Genomic DNA, 21,258 nt, shown 5'->3' on the forward strand with positions numbered 1-21,258 from the left:
AGCAAGAAGAAGGAGCAAAATCAAGCAATGTTAGACATTGCTTTAGCACTAAGCTATGTTGAGTATGATGGCATCAAAGGATGTGATACTTCACATCAGATGTGGGAAACATTATCAAGAATCTATGGAGGAGATGACAATGTCAAGAGAGCCAAAAGAGAAAGCCTAAGAGGAAAATTTGATGATATGAAAATGGAAGAAGGAGAGAATGCTACTCAATATGGTGTAAGAATAAAGGAAGTAGTCATTGCCATAAGAAGCCTAGGAGGAAAGTTAGCAAAAGAAATAGTATGTAGCAAATACTTGAGAACTTTGCTTCCAATCTATGCTATAAGAGTATTAGCTGTCCGAGAGCTAAGGTGTGTACCAAGCAACATAGTGACATTTGAAGGAATAATTGGAAGACTCATTGCCTTTGAGCTATCCAACTTTGACAACTACAAGCTAGAAAATTTTGAATCTCCATTTAAAGCTAAGATGACAATGAAAGACAACAAGGAGGTTCAAACAAAGAAAAAGAATGGAAAAGGAAAGTATGTATCCAGTGATAGAAGCACTAATGAAGATGATGTGGACCAATTAGAGGCATTACTAGCAAGAAAATTTCACAGAGGAAGAGGCAAATTCAAAGGTAAGCTACCAATCATTTGTTTCAATTGTAATGAAGTTGGTCACATTGTAGCCAGATGCACACAAAAGAAAAATTACAAGGATGGAGGCAACTTCAAGAACAAGAAAGAGGAAAACAAGGACTACAAAGGTAAAGGCAAAAGATGCTATATTGTTGAAGAAGACTCTGACGAGAATGATGATGAAGTAGTCTATGTGGCTATGAAAGATGAATTAGATGAAGATAAGGCAACTACTCTGGTAACCTGCATGAACAAAAATGATAGATGGATCATAGACAGTGGATTCTCTCATCACATGACTGGAGACAAAAGTAAGTTCATTACCTTTATTCAATATGAAGGAAATAGTGTTAGATTTGGTAACAATGCACCATGTAAGATCAAAGGGAAAGGTAGTATTAAGCTTTATAAAAAGATATCATGTGATAATGCATACTATGTTGAAGGACTAAATTATAACTTGTTAAGTGTCTCACAGTTAGGAAACATAGGGTGTAAGGTTGAATTTGAAAAAGGAGTTGCTAAGATTTATGATTCTCAAGGAAGTCTATTAGGAAAAGGTGATCAGACTAAGATTGATTTGTTTTACCTTGACATGGAAGATGCTTCTTGTCTTATTTTTCAAACTAATGATGTATGGTTATGGCACAAGAGGCTATGTCATGTAAATTTTGACAATATGATAAGCATCAACAAAATGAAGAAAGTCAGAGGTCTACCAAAGTTGAAGAAGCCTAATAACATCATGTGCAAACAATGTCAACTAGGAAAGATGACCAAGTCAACTTTCAAAAGTAAGACTTATACTTCAAAAGAAGTATTAGAGCTAGTTCATACTGACCTATGTGGTCCTATTGAAGTACAAAGCTACAAAGGTGACAGATACATAATGCTATTTGTAGATGACTATTCAAGAATGATGACAGTCATGTTCTTGAAACAAAAATTAGATGCATTCCAAATGTTCAAATGGTACTTGGCCAAAGTTGAGAAAGAAACTCGAAAGAGCCTAAAATGTCTTAGATCTGATAGAGGGGGTGAATTCACATCAAGAGAATTTGAAGTGTTCTACAATGAAAGAGGAATTAAAAGGTAGACATCAACACCTAGAACTCCACCTCAAAATGGTATAGCAGAGAGAAGGAATAGATCCATTATTGACTATGCTAGGACCTTAATGATGGAGAAAAATGTTGCACTCAAGTATTGGAGAGAAGTTGTAAGTACTGCAGTCTACATACTCAACAGAGTTCAAGTCAAGAAAGGTACAAATGCAACACCTTTTGAATTATAGTACTGACATTCTCCTAATGTAAAACATTTCAAAATATTTGGATGCAAATGCTATATATATAAAGAGTCTAGGAATGGAAATTTTGATGCAAGGAGTGAGGAAGACACATTTCTTGGTTATTCTACTAGAAGCAAATCTTATAAGTGCTTGAATGGTAACACTAACAAAGTAGTAGAAAGCACAAATGTGAAATTTGATGAGCTTGTAGAAGTTCAAAGTGTTGAAAACACCAAGAAAGAAGAAGAATACAATACCTTTGTATACTTTTATGAAGGTATACCTAATAATGGTGAAGTTGCAACTCAGAATGACAATCAACAATAGAATCTAGTATCTGCCAAGTCACAGACAATGAATGCTAAACAATAGACACATTTAGAAGCTGAGCTACACAATACAAAAAATGTTCATTCAGATTCTGAGAATAGCCAACAAGAAGAAAATGAACAAATACTTGATGAAAATATGCATGACGATACAGATTCTGAAAGAGACAACATACAAACAAGGAAAGAACCTGTATTGGCAAAGTATGTGAAAAGACATCATCCTACAGATCAAATTATTGGAAACAAAGAGGAAGGACCAATGACAAGGAATAGACTCAGAAATAAAACATGTCTGCTCAGCAAAATGGAACCAAAAATAGTAAGTGAAGCCATAACAGATGATGACTGGTATAATGCTATGAAAGAAGAAATAGAACAAATTAAGAAGAACAAGACATAGACCTTAGTCTCAAGACCAGTTGATAAGAATGTGATTGGAACCAAGTGGGTGTTCAAAAACAAGTTAGATGAGAATGGTGAAACCATAAGAAACAAGGCAAGATTAGTCTGCAAAGGATATGCACAAGAAGAAGGACTAGATTATGGAGAAACTTTTGCTCCAGTTGCCAGAATGGAAGGAGTAAGGACCTTACTAGCATATGCAGCCTTCAAAGGATTTAAAGTCTATCAGATGGATGTAAAGTCTGCATTTCTAAATGGTATAATTGAAGAGGAGGTCTACATAGAGCAACCAAAAGGTTTTGTTGATGAAAAGAACAAAAATAAGGTATGTAAATTGCATAAGGCTCTATATGGATTGAAGCAAACTCCTAGAGCTTGGTATGAGAGACTTCACAAGTATTTGGTGCAAATAGGATTTGAAAGAAATGATGATAACAACAACATGTACATCAAATCAAAAGAAGGTAAGGATATTATTGTATCTAAAATATTTGTGGATAATATAGTTTTTGGAGGAAAGGAAGTACTGTGCAAAAGTTTTGCTAACAAAATGAAACATGAGTTTGAGATGTCTATGTTTGGAGAAATCAAGTTCTTTGTAGGATTGCAAGTACATCAACTAAAACATGGCATATTTGTGACACAATCAAAATACATCAAAGAGATACTCAAGAAGTTTGGATTGGAAGACTCCAAACCTATCAGCACACCAATGGCAATAGGACATAAGCTATCTAAAAATGATGAATCAGCTGAAGTCAATCAAACAATGTACAAATCCATGATTGGAAAACTACAATATGTTGTACATAGCAGACCAGACATTACACTAGCAGTTGGAATAGTGGCTAGATTCTCTACCAATCCTAGAGAAAATCATCTCATGGTAGTAAAAAGGATAATGAGGTATCTCAAAGGAACTAATGATTTTGGCCTGTATTACAAAAAGAATGAGAATTTTGAGCTCAATGCATAAACAGATGCAGATTGGGGAGGAAACATTGATGACATGAAAAGCACAAGTGGAGGAACATTATTCTTAGGCAAAAGGCTAGTTACTTGGACTAGCAAGAAACAAACATGCACATCTCAGTCCACTGCAGAAGCAGAATATGTGGCAGTAGCAGTCAGTTGCACGAACATTGTGTGGCTTAAAAATATATTGAAATGAATAAAAGAAGAGGTAACTAAACTTATGATACTATATTATGATAATACAAGTTCTATAAACATATCCAAGAATCTAGTAATGCATGCAAAAATTAAGCATATTGCAATCAAGTATCACTATGTCAGAGAATTGGTGGAAGACAAACAAGTGAAGATGGAATACATTCACACAAAGGAAAAAATTGCATACATCTTCACCAAACTATTGCCCAAGGATGCTTATGAATATCTTAGAGGCAAGTTGGGGTTATTGCTCCTAACTCAAGCAGTCTAAAGCAACATAGAAGCTACCCTGCATCAATAGGAGTAGATCATTGAAATATCAGAATAATGATGCAGACAATGACAACAGGAGTAGAAACTCTAGATCAGTCACAAGCATGGTGATAGAGGGAGAAAAACATGAAGATGCAAAGCCTCTATTTAGCATGTTAAAGATGTTACACCTTTGGCATTTATGTCAAAGAGGGAGATATATGAGAAACTGATCAATACAAAGAGGGAGATATATATGAAGGATTAGGGATATAGATTAAAGAAAAGCAACAGTCCAGAGGAAGGAGCAGAACAAAGAATTCAGTTTGTATCAACCAAAGAAAATGTATGTAATTTTGGTGGTAACTAAGTTGATCCGCTTAATCAATTGATCAGTTTGGTTGTCCATCAATGCCAAAGAGGGAGATTGTTGGAAATGATTGAAAAGATCATGAATGAAGAATAATGGAATTGGTAAAGAATGTTTTCAATCATTATTTTTTTATTGATGTCAAACTTACCACTTGCAGGAATGACAATTGCTTTAGTGATCCAAATACCATCAATTGGTTAATTGACAAGGAGGTGGCAATCAATAAGATGTAACTAGAGTACCTAGAGAAAGGTTGAAGTTATGATGTTGTAATGAATTATAAGCATCAGCTAAGCCATTGATGAAATAGTGCATTGATGACATACTCTAAGATATAGAGGATGGACACACTGAGACACATGATGTAAGGATTAACTAAGTCCTAGTTAGTACCGAACAGATTCTCAGTTGAAGCTGAACAAGTTCAACTTTAGTGTGTGCTGAGTGAAGATCAAGTGTCGAGCAGCCTTTAGGTGCCGAGTGAAGATCAAGTGCCGAGAAGTCTTCAGGTGCCAAGAAAGATATAGATGCCAAGCAAGATACAGGTGTCGAGCACTAGTAAATAATATTAAGAAGCCAAGTAACATAGAAGGTGCCAAGCATCAGTAAACCAATGATGCTGAGTTGTTGCATTATTTTAAAAAGTCAAAGATTCACAAGATTTGAGCCGACATGGTAGTTATCTAGAATTTTGTGAACCAGATAGAAGATAAGAATGATGAGCTGGTGACACAGAACACTATGTAAAACATTTTTGGTGAATGCTAATGGATTTATCATGAAGTTTCTAGAGAGAAACAAGATATGGGACAGATACATTGTATCCTACCTAATCCATTTAAACCCTAAAGTTGGAGAGGGAGATTTGAGTGGGAAATCAAGAACATAAATTCATTATAAGGAGTTATAGTTCAGAGATCAAGTGCGCATGCATGCGAAGGAGTTGGTCATAAGTGTAATCATGCGAAGAAGCCAAGAGGAGTAAGAACAGAGCATTAAGACTCTGAATTGATCGAGTCACCAGAGAAAGCATTTGCATAATGAGTGGAAGAACTCAAGGAGATAGATCTTGAAGGGTGAACAAGCTGTCAGCACTGTAAGGGAGGAAAGCCAAGCAAAGAAAAGGACTGAAGAGTGATTTGAAATCTGCAAGGTTGAAGTTGCAATCTGTATCAGGTCAAACCCCTTCTAATACTTTCTTACTGTTGTATTAGATATTGAAACCCTACATTGCTAGGTTAGCTTAACAGCTAGGTGGATACACCTCAAGAAAAGGATAAAGAGATCCCTAGGAGAAGGACAAAGAGATCCTGAGGAGAAGGATAAAGAGATCCTTAAGAGAAGGATAAAGAGATCTTTAGGAGGATAGGAGATCCTTAGAGAGGGATGAAAGAATCTTTTGAGAAGGTGACTGAAAATCCCATGGATTTGGGTGAGCCTAACAACTCTATATAAATCCTTTAACAGGATGACATTCCAAGTTGAATGTTCTTAAATCCTTTAACAAGGTCACATTTAACAATGTGTTGTAGCCTTTAATAGGGCAGGCCTTTAACAGGGCAGACCATTAGAAGTGGTTGAAATCAATTGCGCAGTTATTTTGTGGGTATCATACCCACTCCAGTTTTACCTTCTTATTCCTGGAGGGTTTCTAGGTTATCAAATCCTTAGTGTTATGGTGTGATGCATGTTTACTTTTCATGATTGTTTAATGTTCAATTTCATGCATGATAATTTCAGTTATGTGCAATTAAGGATTTGTAGAATTAGAAAAAAGTTGTATTGGATATCACAAGACCTTGGATAATTGATTCATGCCCCCTCTCAGTTATTCTAAAGAATTCTAACAAAGAGGAGAGAATATATTGAATTAAAGAAACATTATGGACATCATAAACATACAAAATTGTATATGGTAAACAAAACCTATTTTAACAAATTATATGAAATTAAATATCATCTTAAATAATACTAAAAAATGAAGACTAAATAAAAGTGAATGCTAAATGTCCTTTTTTGATTCTAATTTAATCCAAAAAATAATAATCTAAAAAAAAACTCTAATAATTTAATTTAATCTTAATCTGCACCAAATAGAACCATAACACTAACACTAAAATAAAGTTAAACACTTAAGTAAACTTTAATCTTAAGGCTAATTGAACACTATACCCAATTTAAGCCTAATCATAAAATGATACTCCAAAAAACTATTAATAAATCAACTTAAATGTGAATTCTAAAAATAAATAAATGAAAAAATAAATTAAATCATTACTACAAACCAAACTAAATCTAAGATAATATGAATGGTAACTTAAAAAATAAAAATAAAAATCCAAGAAGATAGATTTTAATGAAGAGGTCAAAGTGGGTAGAAAGGGAGAAGAGGGATAAGTAGTAGGGGGAAGAGATGAGATGAAGATAGAGGATGAGGAGGGAGAGAGATGAGATATATCTCAATAAAAATCCAAAAATATAGATAATAATGAAGAGGTCAAAGTGGGTAGAAAGGGAGAAGAGGGATAAGAGGTAGGGGGAAGAGATGAGATGAAGAAAGAGGATGGGAGGGGGGGGGGGGGGAAGGAGAGAGGGAGAGAGAGAGAGAGAATATTACAATTTCAATTGTAGTGAATTAATTTTTTATGAATTAATATTTATATCAAATATATTAAATTTTAATTAATTTGTATTTATGACTAAGGTTTTAAATTTTGTTTCCTATTTAGTAGATATTTATATCAAAATTGGATTTAAATTTGAATTTGAATTAATTATATATTTAAAAATATGTTTATCGCAATATCACTTTTTTTCAAATATAAATGTCAAATTTATATTTAATTTTACATTTGATTTGGAAGGGAAACATGACTTATTGAAAATAACATTTAATAAAATTTAAAAGAGAGTCTAGGTTTATGTCATAATTAGGGCTAAGGTTGTGTTATGGATTTGGTTATAATTATTTAGGATTAGGGTTTTAGTTAATGTTAGGATTAGAGTTAGCTTAGGATTAGAGTTACATTCATGAATCTAGGGTTTAGAGTTAAAAGTTTACATTCAGGAATCAATATTTTAGAGTTGGGCTTAGGATTAGAGTTACATTTATGAATCAATAGTTTACAATTCTAATTGTATTGAATTTATTTTTTATTAATTAATATTTATATCAAATATATTGAATTTTAAATTTTAATTAATTTGCATTTATGGTAAAGGTTTTAAGTATTTATTTTTATTTAGTATATATTTATATCAAAATTAGATTTAAATTTGAATTTGAATTAATTATATATTTACAAGTATATTTATTGCAATATCACTTTTTTTCAAATATAAATATCAAATTTATATTTAACTTTACATTTGATTTGGAAGGGAAACATGAGTTATCAAAAATAAAATTTAATAGAATTTAGAAGAGAGTCTAGGTCTATGTCATAATTAGGACTAAAGTTGTGTTAAGGATTTGGTTATGATTGTTTAGGATTACTATTCTAGTTAATGTTAGGATTAGAGTTGGGCTTAGGATTAGAGCTACATTCATGAACCAATATTTTACAATTTCAATTGTACTGAATTTATTATTTATTAATTAATATTTATATCAAATATATTGAATTTTAAATTTAAATTAATTTTTAGTTATGCTAAAGATTTTAAATTTTTATTTTTATTTAGTTTATATATATATATATATATATCAAAAATAGATTTAAATTTTAGGCAAGAGCCTACAATGCAACGGTAACTTGTGAGCCTCTCATGTGGGAGATCTTGGGTTCAAATCTACCTTTACTTAACATATAATAATCATTAATTCCAACAAATAATAATACTTAATCTAGGCTTCGACCATTTACCGATCAAAAAAATAAAAAATTAGATTTTTAAAAAAAAATTAAATATATTTATTGCAACATCACCTTTTTCAAATATAAATATCAAATTTATATTTAATTTTACATTTGATTTAGAAGGGAAACAAGACTTATTAAAAAAACACTTATAATAGAATTAAAAAGAGAGTCTAGGTTTATGTCATAATAAGGGCTAAAGCTACGTGTTAAGGATTTGGTTATGATTTTTTAGGATTAGGGTTTTAGTTAATGTTAGGATTAGAGTTGGGCTTAGGATTAGAGTTACATTCATGAACCAATATTTTACAATTTCAATAGAATTGAATTTATTTTTTACTCTAATCCTAAGCTCAACTCTAAAATATTGATTCATGAATGTAAAGTTTTAACTAAAAACCCTAGATTCATGAATGTAACTCTAATCTTAAGCCCAACTCTAATCCTAACATTAACTAAAACCCTAATCCTAAAAAATCATAACCAAATCCTTAACACACAACCTTAGCCCTAATTATTTCAATTGTATTAAATATAAATATGCGAAATAAATATTTTACAATGTCAATTAATAAGTCATGTTTCCCTTTAACATTTGATATCGATATTTATATCAAATATATTGAATTATAAATTTTAATCAATTTGTATTTATAATAAAGGACTTAAATTTTTATTTTTATTTATAAGATTTTTTTTAAATCAGTAAACAGCCAAGGCCATGATATTATATTATTCATAATAAAATAATTTCAATAGCGTTCCACCATTCAAATGAGCACTGGTAGGAAAGAACAAGGAAAGAAAACCTCTAGTTTAGCCCGAGACCATAGTCCTATATTTTTACAAAATAAAAGGGGCATACCCTAGTTAGAATATCTAAAAATACATTATAGCATGATTAAATGACTATATCAAGATTAAAGTACTGTGCTTTGGACCACCACCTTCTCTTGACAAGAGTTCCATCTTAGTTATGCATAGAGACCAATGTGGTCATCCCTATCTAGTTAATAATGAATATAGAGTTTAAGATAATGTTCTAAATCTGATACAAGAATGTTAAGATCCTTAATGAATAATGTTGACATCATCCTACATAATTACCTAACTATCTCTGCAAGATAGGAAAAAAATGCCTATATTAAATAGGTCAATTAAGGATGATGTTAACCTATTACTAGACTAAAATAGAAAATATAATTACTGCTGTAACTAAATAGTTTTGAAACTCGATACCTAAAGTCATCAAATAAAATATACATCACCCAATTCCTTCTTTCAAACTCAGACCAACATCACAAATTATAGATCAAACATCAAAATACCAATTGGAAGAGAAGCCTAACTTACTATATACAAACACTAAATCCTACTAAATCAAGTTAGTGCTTAAATCCTAATAAGATAATAATGATAAGCCAACATAACATGCCAAAATGATCTCTTCTATAAATCTATATCATAAAACTAATAATGCCTAAACAAATAGGACATGAATTAAAGCCAAAAATGAGATTATGTCAATCATAGGGCCAAAATATAGCTTTAGATTCAAATGCTCACTTCCATCAAGCAAGACTAGACATGTCCATCACCTTTTCCTTTTACCATACTCTGGCCAACACCACAAAACTACAAGCCCAACTTTAGAAGCCAACACAGAGAAGCCTTACTAAATAGTAATAGTAACATAATAGGTGTAGAAACTAGATAGAAGTAGAGCAATGAAAGAAAAAACCAAATACCTACTAGGGATAGAGGTAGATAGCCAAATGCAATTACATTAAGTACAATACATAATAAATTCCACTAAAGGAACCAAACACATGTGAGTGAAAAGTGAAATGCTTTGTTAAGATAATCTCATTGCAACCATCCTTGTTTATCTTCAAAATTAATGTCGATTGTAAACAAAACAAAGTATCTTCCTTTGACCACAATCACAAGAAGATCCTCCATATTCCCAAGAATTATGATACAGACTTTAAATCTAGGAAGTCAATCAGAAAATTATCACAAGAAGCACATACTATACTGAAACATTGACTTCCACAATCATAAAACAAATATCTATGATCATTGATCAAATCTAAATCACTTCAACTAACTAAAGATTTTGAATAACCATCCTACTTTACTTCCATTTGAACTCACCCTATTTCTACTACATTAAAATGATCCATTCAACATCAATGCGAAGACAATAATACATGTCTTATAAAAACAAAAGAACCAGAGCTAAACATCAAACATTAATCTTATATCATTGATATCATAATACGTCGATTTATAGGTCCATGCTAAAAGTGATTTCAAAGTCTATATATGCCCGAAACCCAAAGAATCATACAAAATAAAAATACTTAAGAGACACTACAAACCACTAAGCCATGTTGGAAGAGTCCATAAGAAAAACCCTTTAGCAGGGATACATTGCTATCAATCCTATAAACAAAAACCCTTTAGTACAGAGTGAACCTTACTTTGGGAATACCATAATCACTTTAGAGATATCATTACTATTTTTCACATGAAAGTTGGGGGGGGGGGGGGGGGAATTTGAAACTAGATTTGGGCCGACTGGTCTTTTTCAAATTTGGGGTGCAAAAGCTTAGGGCATCTAGGTTTTCAAACACTGCCCCAGGATGTATATATGCATTGGAGATGCTTAGGTAATTTGTAAGCCAAGCCCTATTCTCCTCTACCACAATGCCCCTCCAGTGCAGAAGAAAATGGATACTTGCTTCCATTTTGGGTCATTCCTTGTACAAGGCGAGGTTCTCACGAATCATTAGTGAAGGGTGATGATAAGAGACCTCCAAGTCTAGTGACCCTAGTGGAAGCTACATGCATTTCTTAGGGAGAGGAATCTACAGCTTATCATCAATGCTCTTAACTACTTGCTCAAGCCCCTTTCTCTAGGTAGGGTCAAAAATATCACAAAAAAGTTGGATTATGAGTTCGTGCTCTACCCTCACTCTCACCATACACCCAATGAAGGCACAAATTACATCATTATTTTTCCTCCATGTGAATCCATAGTTAAATACACCTTCCCCAATGGCCCTACTCATAGCAATTCTTGACATATCATCGATTGGCTATAGAATTATATTCAAACGCTCTAGTTTAATATTACCATAGAAAGCCATGGTGCATGTTTCCTTAGCATGAAAAATGTAGATGTTGGTATCCATTAACCGATAAAGATGTGCTAAATAATGTGTGAGGAAAATGATGGCTGCTAATAAAAAAAAATGAGGAGTGAAGGGTCTAGAAGCCACTCTGGCATGACCTCATGAATCAATGACATCATCCTATTGCAATGATGAGGAAAATGATGGAGGAGCCATAGGGGAAAAATTTATGATGTCAATGTCATCTTTAAATAAAAAAACATAAGATGCAACCTAGTAGTATGATTAGCAAAAAGGAATTCAAAAGCTCTGTCAAGGATCAATCATAATAGCTAACATAGATGGAAACTGAGGCATGCATCCCAATCCATAATGCATGGACATCATTAAAAGAAAACAAGAATAAAGTTAACTCCTAAGATCAGAGGCTAAATAAAATTAACTGAGGAAAGAATTAATGGTAACTTGGGAAATGTAACTAAGACTGACTATACTTTATTAACGAATTGGAAATTAATACCATTAGCACCTTTATTGGATAGTCTATCCACCTTCTAGTTACCTTCATGAAAAATGTGACATATCCTACTCTCAACAAATGGTCTAGAAGCTCAAATACTTCACCTAATTTAGAGTTGAGGACCCAATTAGGGGTGGTACATTTCCTAATCACATTTAAGATGATTTGAGAGTCACCTTATATGATAACTTTTGTCACCCCTAATTTATGACATAGCTACAAACCTTTTTCCAAGGCTTCTAGTTCAGCTAGATTGTTGGAGGTGGGCAAAATAGACATAGTTTTTTTAGCTATCCATTTGCCTATGTCATTGTTAATGATACAACCAATCCCTACCATCCCTGGATTGCCTCTAGCTACCCCATCAAAGTTGAGTTTGAACCATCCTTTCGGTGGGGGGAGTCCATTTACAATTTTCCCTTGCTTCCTTACTTTTCTTGAAGTAAACTAGAGAGGGGTTAATCAAGTTGACCCAGTTCTTCTTCATGACACTGTACCATGAAGAAAAGGATCCTTCCTCTTTCCTAGAATTTCTTAGATGGGAGTTAGTTACTTCCACTATGCTAGCCTTAATTTTCAAAATTAACTCCTCATACTTTAATTCAGAGTCACAAAAAATATGTCTATTCTTCTCTTTCCAGATTTTCCATGCAATAATTGAGGGACATATATTACATAATTTACTATAAATACCTTCAACCAAATTTGTAGGCCATCCTTTGAGGAGATCTAGGAAAGATTTTGGCAAAGGTGTTTACCACCCCAGCCTAAGTCTAATCCATTCCCAACATGCATGAGAAAAGGAATAACTATATAATAGGTGCTCCGCATCTTCGCTGTTCTATTTACATAACATGCATCTGGATGGGCCTTGAAAGCCAAATTTGCATAACCCATCTGCCGTTAAAATTTGATTTTGGAGTAGTATCCCAATAGAGCTTGAGAGGGATATCTATTTTGTTCTAGCTTTGTGGGTGAACCAACACTTTGTAACCATTCCTCATGCTATATTTTTCATCATTCGCTGCTACCTAAATAAGTTCATCTTTGTTCTTTGCTTTCTTGATTTCCCTATCTAACAAAATCTTTTCAAAGGCTTCTCTAGCCATTGGATCTACTTCCACCCCTTCCAAAGACTTCTAGACCCATCTATCTATTTCTTCTGAGGTGATTTTCATCTTATAGTTACTGACTTTAACACCCTAAAGAGAGACTAATTTATCCTTGAGCTGCTCAGGGAAGGGTTTGGAAACTAAAGGAGAATGACCATCCCAAGAGTCCTCCCAAAAGAAGGCCTCATCTCCCAAATTGACATCCCAGGTGAGAAACTTACAAATTAAATCCCAACACTTCAACATAAAATTATTTATAAGATATTTATATCAAAATTATATTTTAATTAATTATATTGAAAATTATTTTTATTGTAATATCACTTTTTTTTCAAATACAAATATCAAATTTATATTTAATTTTACATTTGATTTGGAAGGGAAACATGACTTATTGAAAATCACAAATAGAAATTAAGATGTAGTCTAGGTTTATGTCATAATTAAGGGTAAGGTTTTGTTAAGGATTTGATTATGATTGTTTAGGATTAGGGTTTTAGTTAATGTCAGGATTAGATTTTAGCTTAGGATTACAATTACATTCATATATATATTTACATAGCTCTAGATCATTTGATATAAAGGTAAATTACTTAAATTATCTATTGTTTATATATTTAATTTAGAATTTATTTAAAAAAACATAAAGCTTGATTATTTATTATTTAAAAATTAAAATAATTTCTAACTTGATTTTTTCATATAATGAACTATCAATTCATAGATGTGAACATATGTGAATAATTGAGAGACTGCAACACTTACCAAATTTTATAAACTTAATACATAAAATATTAAACTTACATTCAATTTAAACATACATGTACATCACCTTAAACTACAAGATTAGGGCTACATGGTTAAGTTTTAGAAATACCATTTTAGGGTATGAGTTCATTAAACTTGGTTAGGTTTAGTGTTGGGCTATGAATATGGGTAGCTAACATCATGGTTTACATTTATGTTTAGAATTTAGTGTCTATATGGTAGGGTTAGGAATATAAGGTTTGAAACTTGACTTATTATCTACTGCTAGGTATTTAAGATTTAGAGTTAGATGTAGGATTAAAGTAAGGGTTTTTAGATTATGTGTATTACATAGGGTTCAGTTAGGATGTACATAAATTAAGGCCAATGTTACTATAGCTCTGGTTAAAATTAGACTACATGATTAACATTCAAATTAGGATTATAGTTCAATTCTAGGGATTATAGTTACCTAAGATTTGGATTATATAGTTGAATTAGGAATTTAAATAGGGTAATAAGTTTTTTTTTTTTTTTTTTGCTCGGTAAATGGCCTAAGCCTTGATTAATTTTATTGATAAAATAGAGAAACAAATAATTCCCCTGTTATGGCAGGCATAGGTAGGAAAGAATGGGGAAAGAAAACCTCCTGTCTTGCCTAGGACCTCAGTCATATATTATACATTAGTAAAAGGGGCATACCTTAGTGATTACATCAAAATGATATTCAAAGTAATACAGATGTCTTCCAAAGAGGTATCAGATTGGATGGAAGATAATCACCATCTGTCTAAATTCACCACCATCAACAAATGTTATGGGTTAATGAAAACTTTAAAAAAATATATAATATGGAGCCAAGGGGACCTTCACCAATGATAAATTTCATGATGAAATTAATTAAGAATATTAATAAACTGAATTTGTTATAAATTTTAATTAATCTTTACAATAATTGATTAATCTGTCTTAAACATTATTTTATTGATATGCAGTTAATTTAATTATGTTAGAGATTTTGAAATGATGATGAAAGTAAAAATAAGAAACAAATTTTTTTAATCTTCTAAAGATTAATTTTCTTGCAAAATTAAAAGAAGGTTATGTCACCAGTTAAGTTAATAAGCTAAAACCCAGTGGAGAGAAAACCAAAAATCCATCGACAGTATCAAAAGAGTTTTTCCAAATCTCTCAAAAACCACTGATGCATGAATTGTGATCTAGATTGACATCCCATTAGCTTAGTACCCTGAATAGAAGGAGGGATTCATTTAAAATTTATTCTGAATTTAAACCAAAGAAATGAAATGTGAACACCATAACCACATACAAGAGGCTGAATTGTAGCTAAATACAATTTCTATTAATAGATGATTATATGTATAGTAACTACCATATCCCATCTAATATTGAAAAGATACATAAGTGAAAGGTGTTAAGAAATAGATTTGCTTGATATTATAGCAAGAACAACTTATCTACAAAGGCACCGTGATTTAAAATCGAGTGCTACAAGCCAAAATATGAGTCATGATAGTATACAAAATGACCCGAGAGATTATTTAGTCATACTTTTTGAAAACCATTATGACTTCTGACGCTTCATGTAGAGAGCTAGCCTTTGATCCTAGGGGAAATTTATAGGTAGACCTACCCCTGCTGGTTTTGTCATAGTTTGGAAGAAAGAATTTGATGTATCCTCCATGTTGTTCAAATCCACATTCAGATGGATATAGGCATCATATGCCCTTAGGTAGCCAGTTAGCCAATCCCTTCTTGGGTCTTCAATAATGCCCCTCCATCTCAATAGAAAATTGAAGCTCATCTCCATACGCACCCATTCATTGAAAAACTAGATATTATCCCTAATAACCATGCAAGGGCATCTTGGGCTCCTTTCCAATTCCTAACTATTGACCTCAAATTCCATGTATGCCTTTGGTAGAGGAATGCAGAGCCGAGCATCATTGTTTGCGACAGAAATTTCCAAACCCACTAACCAGCAAGGATTGAAAATATTGTGGGTAATCCTGATAATATCCAATTTTTCAATCCCTACACGAGCCAAACAACCTATCCAAAGCCCAACTATGTCAGTGTTAGTCCTCCATGAGTAGTCATAATTGGAAATTCCTTCCTCTAAAGCCTGACTGACTACTATATGGCTCATATCATCTATGGGCCTCAAAATCCTATTCCATCGCTCCTGCATAATCAGCCCATAGAAAGCCACGGTGCAATTTTCATAAGCATGAAATAGACTAATGTTGGAATCCATCTTACCCAGCCTATACCACTAACTAATTTATAGCTAAACTCAAACTTTGTGAGAATGTATTGCAAAAACCCCAAAGTAATTGATAAATAGGATGAGTCAAAATTTTTAGATGCCTAATAATGGAGAGGCATGCGAATGATTAATAAAACTCCTCTAAAAATCATCATATCAAAAGGATTACAGGGTTGAAATGAAGGATTTCCCATAAAATGGTACTCTGTCCGATACATGTGAGATCATACTACAATATCGAAGTTAGAAAGAGAATGATTAGTCCGACTTTATTGTGCAGATCTATTAATGATTGAAAGTTAAGGAATTAATACCATTGGTACCAAGATTGGCTAATATACCAGCCTCTTTGTTGCCTTCTCTGAAGATGTGAGCGTATCTTATATCTTCAAATGCTGAAAAGAGAATTTATAATTACTTCTAGTTTAGAGTTTAACACCCAATTTGGTGTGGCTCCTTTTTTGGCGAGCATTAATAATGATTTGGAAATCCCCTTCTATTATAAGTTTTTTAATATTTGATTTAATACATAGATTAATTCCTTCTTCTACAGCTTCCAGTTTAGCAATATTATTAGAAGCCATATCTAATGATTTTGATCTTTTAATAATCTAGTTGCCTGATTCATCTCTAATGATACATCCTATTCCTGCTTTACCAAGATTTCCTCTTGATGCCCCGTCAAAATTTAGTTTCTTCCAACCAGGAGGGGGAGGCTCCCATTTGCATGAAAGTCTAGCAAGGTCATTCTTTTGTTTATAGGTTAAGGGGGGATTCATTAATAATGGCCATAGCTTTTTAATTGTTGCATCCCAATCAAAGAAGGATCCCTCTTCTCTAGGTCTCTTTCTAAGATCATTGTTCATTACTTCTGAGATTCCTAATTCTATTTTTGAAAATGGGCTATTTTTGAGAGATATTGATCTAAGAAGATTCGATGGTTGCATTCTTTCCAAATTTCCCACATGGCTATTGCCGGAGATATGTTCCAGAGTTTACCATATATTTTCTTGGGATCCTCTTTTGGCCATCCCATCAAATAACCTTCCTAATGACCTGCTAATGGGGAGGACCAATTGAGTTTCCTTTGAAGCCATCTCCAGCATTCCTGAGAAAATTTGCATTAGAATAAGAGGCAATCTGCATTTTCTTCTTCCTCTCTACAAAGGGGACATCTAGATGGCCCTTCAAATCCCATTTTTCTAATCCTATCCTCTATTAATATTTTCTTTTCCATAGTTGTCCAGAGAAACATTCATGCTTTAGGAAGATTTGTTGGATCCCAACATAGGTTCAAAGGAAGGGTATTGACTTCCCATTGCTGGGAGTTGGTTATCATCCTATAACCGTATCTAACTTTATGGGCTCCATCCTTTGATGCTACCCATATAAGTTTATCCTCCCTATCTTTAAATGCAATAGTCTGGCTTTTTAATAATAGTTCCTATTTATTCCTTTCCTCTAGATTAATGTCAAATTATGAGACTAATTTCCATTTCCATGCCTTTCCCAAATCTGATTCAAATTCCTCTAGGTAATCTTTGACTTTTGTGCCCCATAGGGTTTTTAGATGTGATATAGTTTCAAGAGAGAAGTTTGAATTAATCAAAGGAGGATTTCCATTCCAAGAATCTTCCCAAAACAAAGCTTCCTCTCCATTCCCTAAATCCCATGTAAGATATTTAGAAATCAAACTGTGATTATTTAGCAGAAAGCTCCAGCCGGTAGATCCTTTGGGAGGAGAATTGATTCTAAATAGCGAGGTTTTATCCGAAGGATTAAGATATTTATTGTATAAAAATTTTGCCCATTTATTGTCACTTTCTTGATAGAGTCTTCAAACTTGTTTTTCTCATAATGCTTCATTTTTTCCATTCAAGGTTTTTGATGTATAATCCTCCATATGCTTTTGGTCCACAGATCTTGTTCCAACTAATTAACGCTACTTTTTTCTTGTCTTCTAGTCCTTTCCAGAAGAAATTTCATAGTTTACTTTCCAATTTAGAGTTGATGTGTTTTGGAAGATAAGAACATGTCATTTGATAGGAAGGGATAGCTGCCAATACTACCTTGATTTTAGTTGCTCTTCCCGCCTTTGTTAACCATCTACCTTTCCAAGATTCAGTTTGGTGGTCAATTTTGTTAAGAATATGCTCCCAACCTGGATTACTTTTCTTGCTTTTATCAAGGTAAATCCCCAGATATCTGAATGGGAATTGGCCTTTTTTAAATCCTAGTTTTTGACAGATTAGGTTTTCAACTTCAATATCAGTATTTAGAAAGAAAATTTCTGATTTTTCATCATTTATCATTTTCCCATATGCATTTGAGTAAATATTCAGGATGTGCTGCATGTGATCCGCCTCTTCCATGGTGCTCTTTCTAGCAAGGATTGTGTCATCCGCAAATTGTTGATGGGTGGTATTTTTAACTCCATTAGTGACTTTTACCCCGATAATTTTCCTTTCTCCTTGCACTACTTTAATAGCCCTTCCAAATGCTTCTGCCATGATGATAAATAGGAAAGGAGATATAGGATCTCCTTGTCTGATGCCTCTTGAAATATTAAAGAAACCTTCTAGGGTGTCATTGATAAGAATAGAGATTTTGGGGGCTGAAATACATTGATAAATAATGTTAATCCATTGTTTGGAGAAGCCAAAGGCCTCTAAAGTTTTACAAAGAAATCTCCAATCTAACTTGTTCTATGCTTTTTGAATATCAAGTTTGAGTAGCATACAAGCTTCTTTATTTTTTAATGTTGAATGGATAGTTTCCTAAATAATTGAGATGCCGTCTAGAATGGATCTGCTAGGGACAAATCTAGTTTGTTCTTTCGAGATAAGTTTAGGCAAGAAGTTTTTGAGATGATTAGCTAGAATTTTTGAAAACACTTTGTAGATAGTGTTGCATAATGCAATAGGTCTAAAATCTCTCGGTGCAACACTTTCATGCTTTTTAGGTATAAGGGTTAAAAAGGTGCGATTGATTTCAGTTAAGATGGAGCCACCTTTACAAGCCACTTCTAATGCTTTCCACAAATCCTCTCCTAAAATATCCCAACATTTTTGGAAGAAGAAGGCTTGGAAGCCATTGGCAGCTGGGGATTTGTCTAGGTTCATACTAAAGAGTGCAGTCTTGACCTCAATAAGGGAAATAGGTTCATTTAGGAATTTATTGCCTGCCTCTAAGATCAACTTGGGAATGTGTTTCAGCATTTCCTCTTGAGCACTTTTGTTTGAAGAGTGAAAGTTGTTGAGCGTATTATAAAAGTGTTCGATAAATATTCCTGCAATTTCTATTGTATTTTCAGTTTTCTCCCCCTCTAGATTCCTAATTTTGGTTATATTAATATAATTCCTATTGTTAATGGTGCTATTTTGGAAAAAAATTGTATTATGATCTCCTTCTAGGAGCCATTTTTCTTTGGATTTTTGCCTCCAGAACATTTCTTCTTTTGCTAAAATTTCTTCATTTTTTAAGAGGTATTCTTTTTCTAATTGATATGATTCATTATTCATTCCTTTCAAAATAATTTCCTTATTCAATTTGCTCATTTTATCTTCAATGTCTAATTTTTCTTTGAATATATTTTTAAAATGTATCTTGTTCCAATTTAGAATCTTATGCTTTAAGTTTTTTAGCCTGGAGACCAGGCAAAACATTTGTGATCCTTCAAACTGATCCTCCTACCACCAATATCTAATGTGATCCATAAAGCTTTTGTTCATAAACCACATTTTCTCACATTTGAAAGGATTTCTACTAGGTTTACTCTGTTCCTTAATTTTCATTTTCACTGGAAAGTGATCTAACCCTGCCATAGGTAATATTTCTGCTATTATCAAATTGTCCATATTTAATTAACCCTTTAGAAGAAATCTGTCTAATCTTTTGGCAATATAGCATAATCCTTTTCTACGATTATTCCAAGTATAAATTCCATTCTTGGTTTTGATGTCCAAGAGAGAGTCCCTCTGAATCCAACTTTTAAATCTTTCCATGGCTTTATTAGTTTGGCTCATCCCTCCTTGTTTTTCTTCCATGCTTGAGACCACATTGAAATCTCCACCTATAATAGCTATTTCCTGTGGCATTGAATTAAGGAAAGAATTGATCTCATTCCAAATTTTTTGTTTGTCATCTATAGAACTTAGTCCATATACATTGATTATAACTATTTGCAGGTTTGATTTTGTGCTAATAGCTCTCATTCCCATCTAGTTTACTTGAAGGGAGAGTAATTCCATATTAGTTTTTCGGGGGTTCCAAATTATTCATATTCCTCTTGAAGCTCCTTGAGACTACTGAAATACTGATGTCCATTTTCCCAATTTATGACTCAGTTTTAATCTTCATCTTTGCTAAGTTTGGTTTCTTGTAATAATAAGATGTCTGAGTCAAATAGGGTGAGGTTACGCTTTAATAAGCATTTTTTGCTAGGGGCGTTAAGACCCCTAGCATTCCAAGTTGTTATCTTCATTGCTCCTTGGGAAGGAACTTTCCCTTCCCATTATTTAGTATATTAGAGATCTTTGTCTGGTCCTTAACCTACCTTGTTACCTCTCTAACTTCTTTAAGTGATTTCTTCCACGTTTCTGATTAGATTTTGCACAAATTGGTATTTTCAATCCTTCTTGATTCATAGCAATACCTAACTTGTCAAGGTATTGTTCATCTAATACATTCTCTACTATTAAAGAGACCTCCCCCTCCTTCAAATCCTCTGAGATTATTTCTGTAACTAACAGCTTACTAATTTGTTGATTCTCTCATGTTCCTGTTTGGGTGCACTTTAATGCCTCATTCTCTTTGTGGCCATATATATTGATGAGGTTGTTCTGTTCTTTGTTTCCCCAAATGGATTCTATACCTTTTGAACATGGATTTACTTTTGTGGCTGATCCATTGTCTTCTCTATCTGAAGCAAACATGTCTTTCCCATTACTAGGAGTTTTCCAAAATTTGTAACTTTTATTCTTTCCTTTCTTTCTAATGGTTATATTGCTCCACTGTGCTAAATCTACTGGTGAAATGATAAATTCTTGCATACTATCATTTTTTGGATTAGCCATTTCTTGCAGAGTTTCTAAAGCTTGTTCCATTCTATTTTTTGACCTTCGATCCTTTAGTT

Source organism: Cupressus sempervirens, chromosome 5 (genome assembly GCF_028749045.1).
Source record: "Cupressus sempervirens isolate cs-2001-9-10 chromosome 5, ASM2874904v1, whole genome shotgun sequence".
Classification (NCBI taxonomy): domain Eukaryota; kingdom Viridiplantae; phylum Streptophyta; class Pinopsida; order Cupressales; family Cupressaceae; genus Cupressus; species Cupressus sempervirens.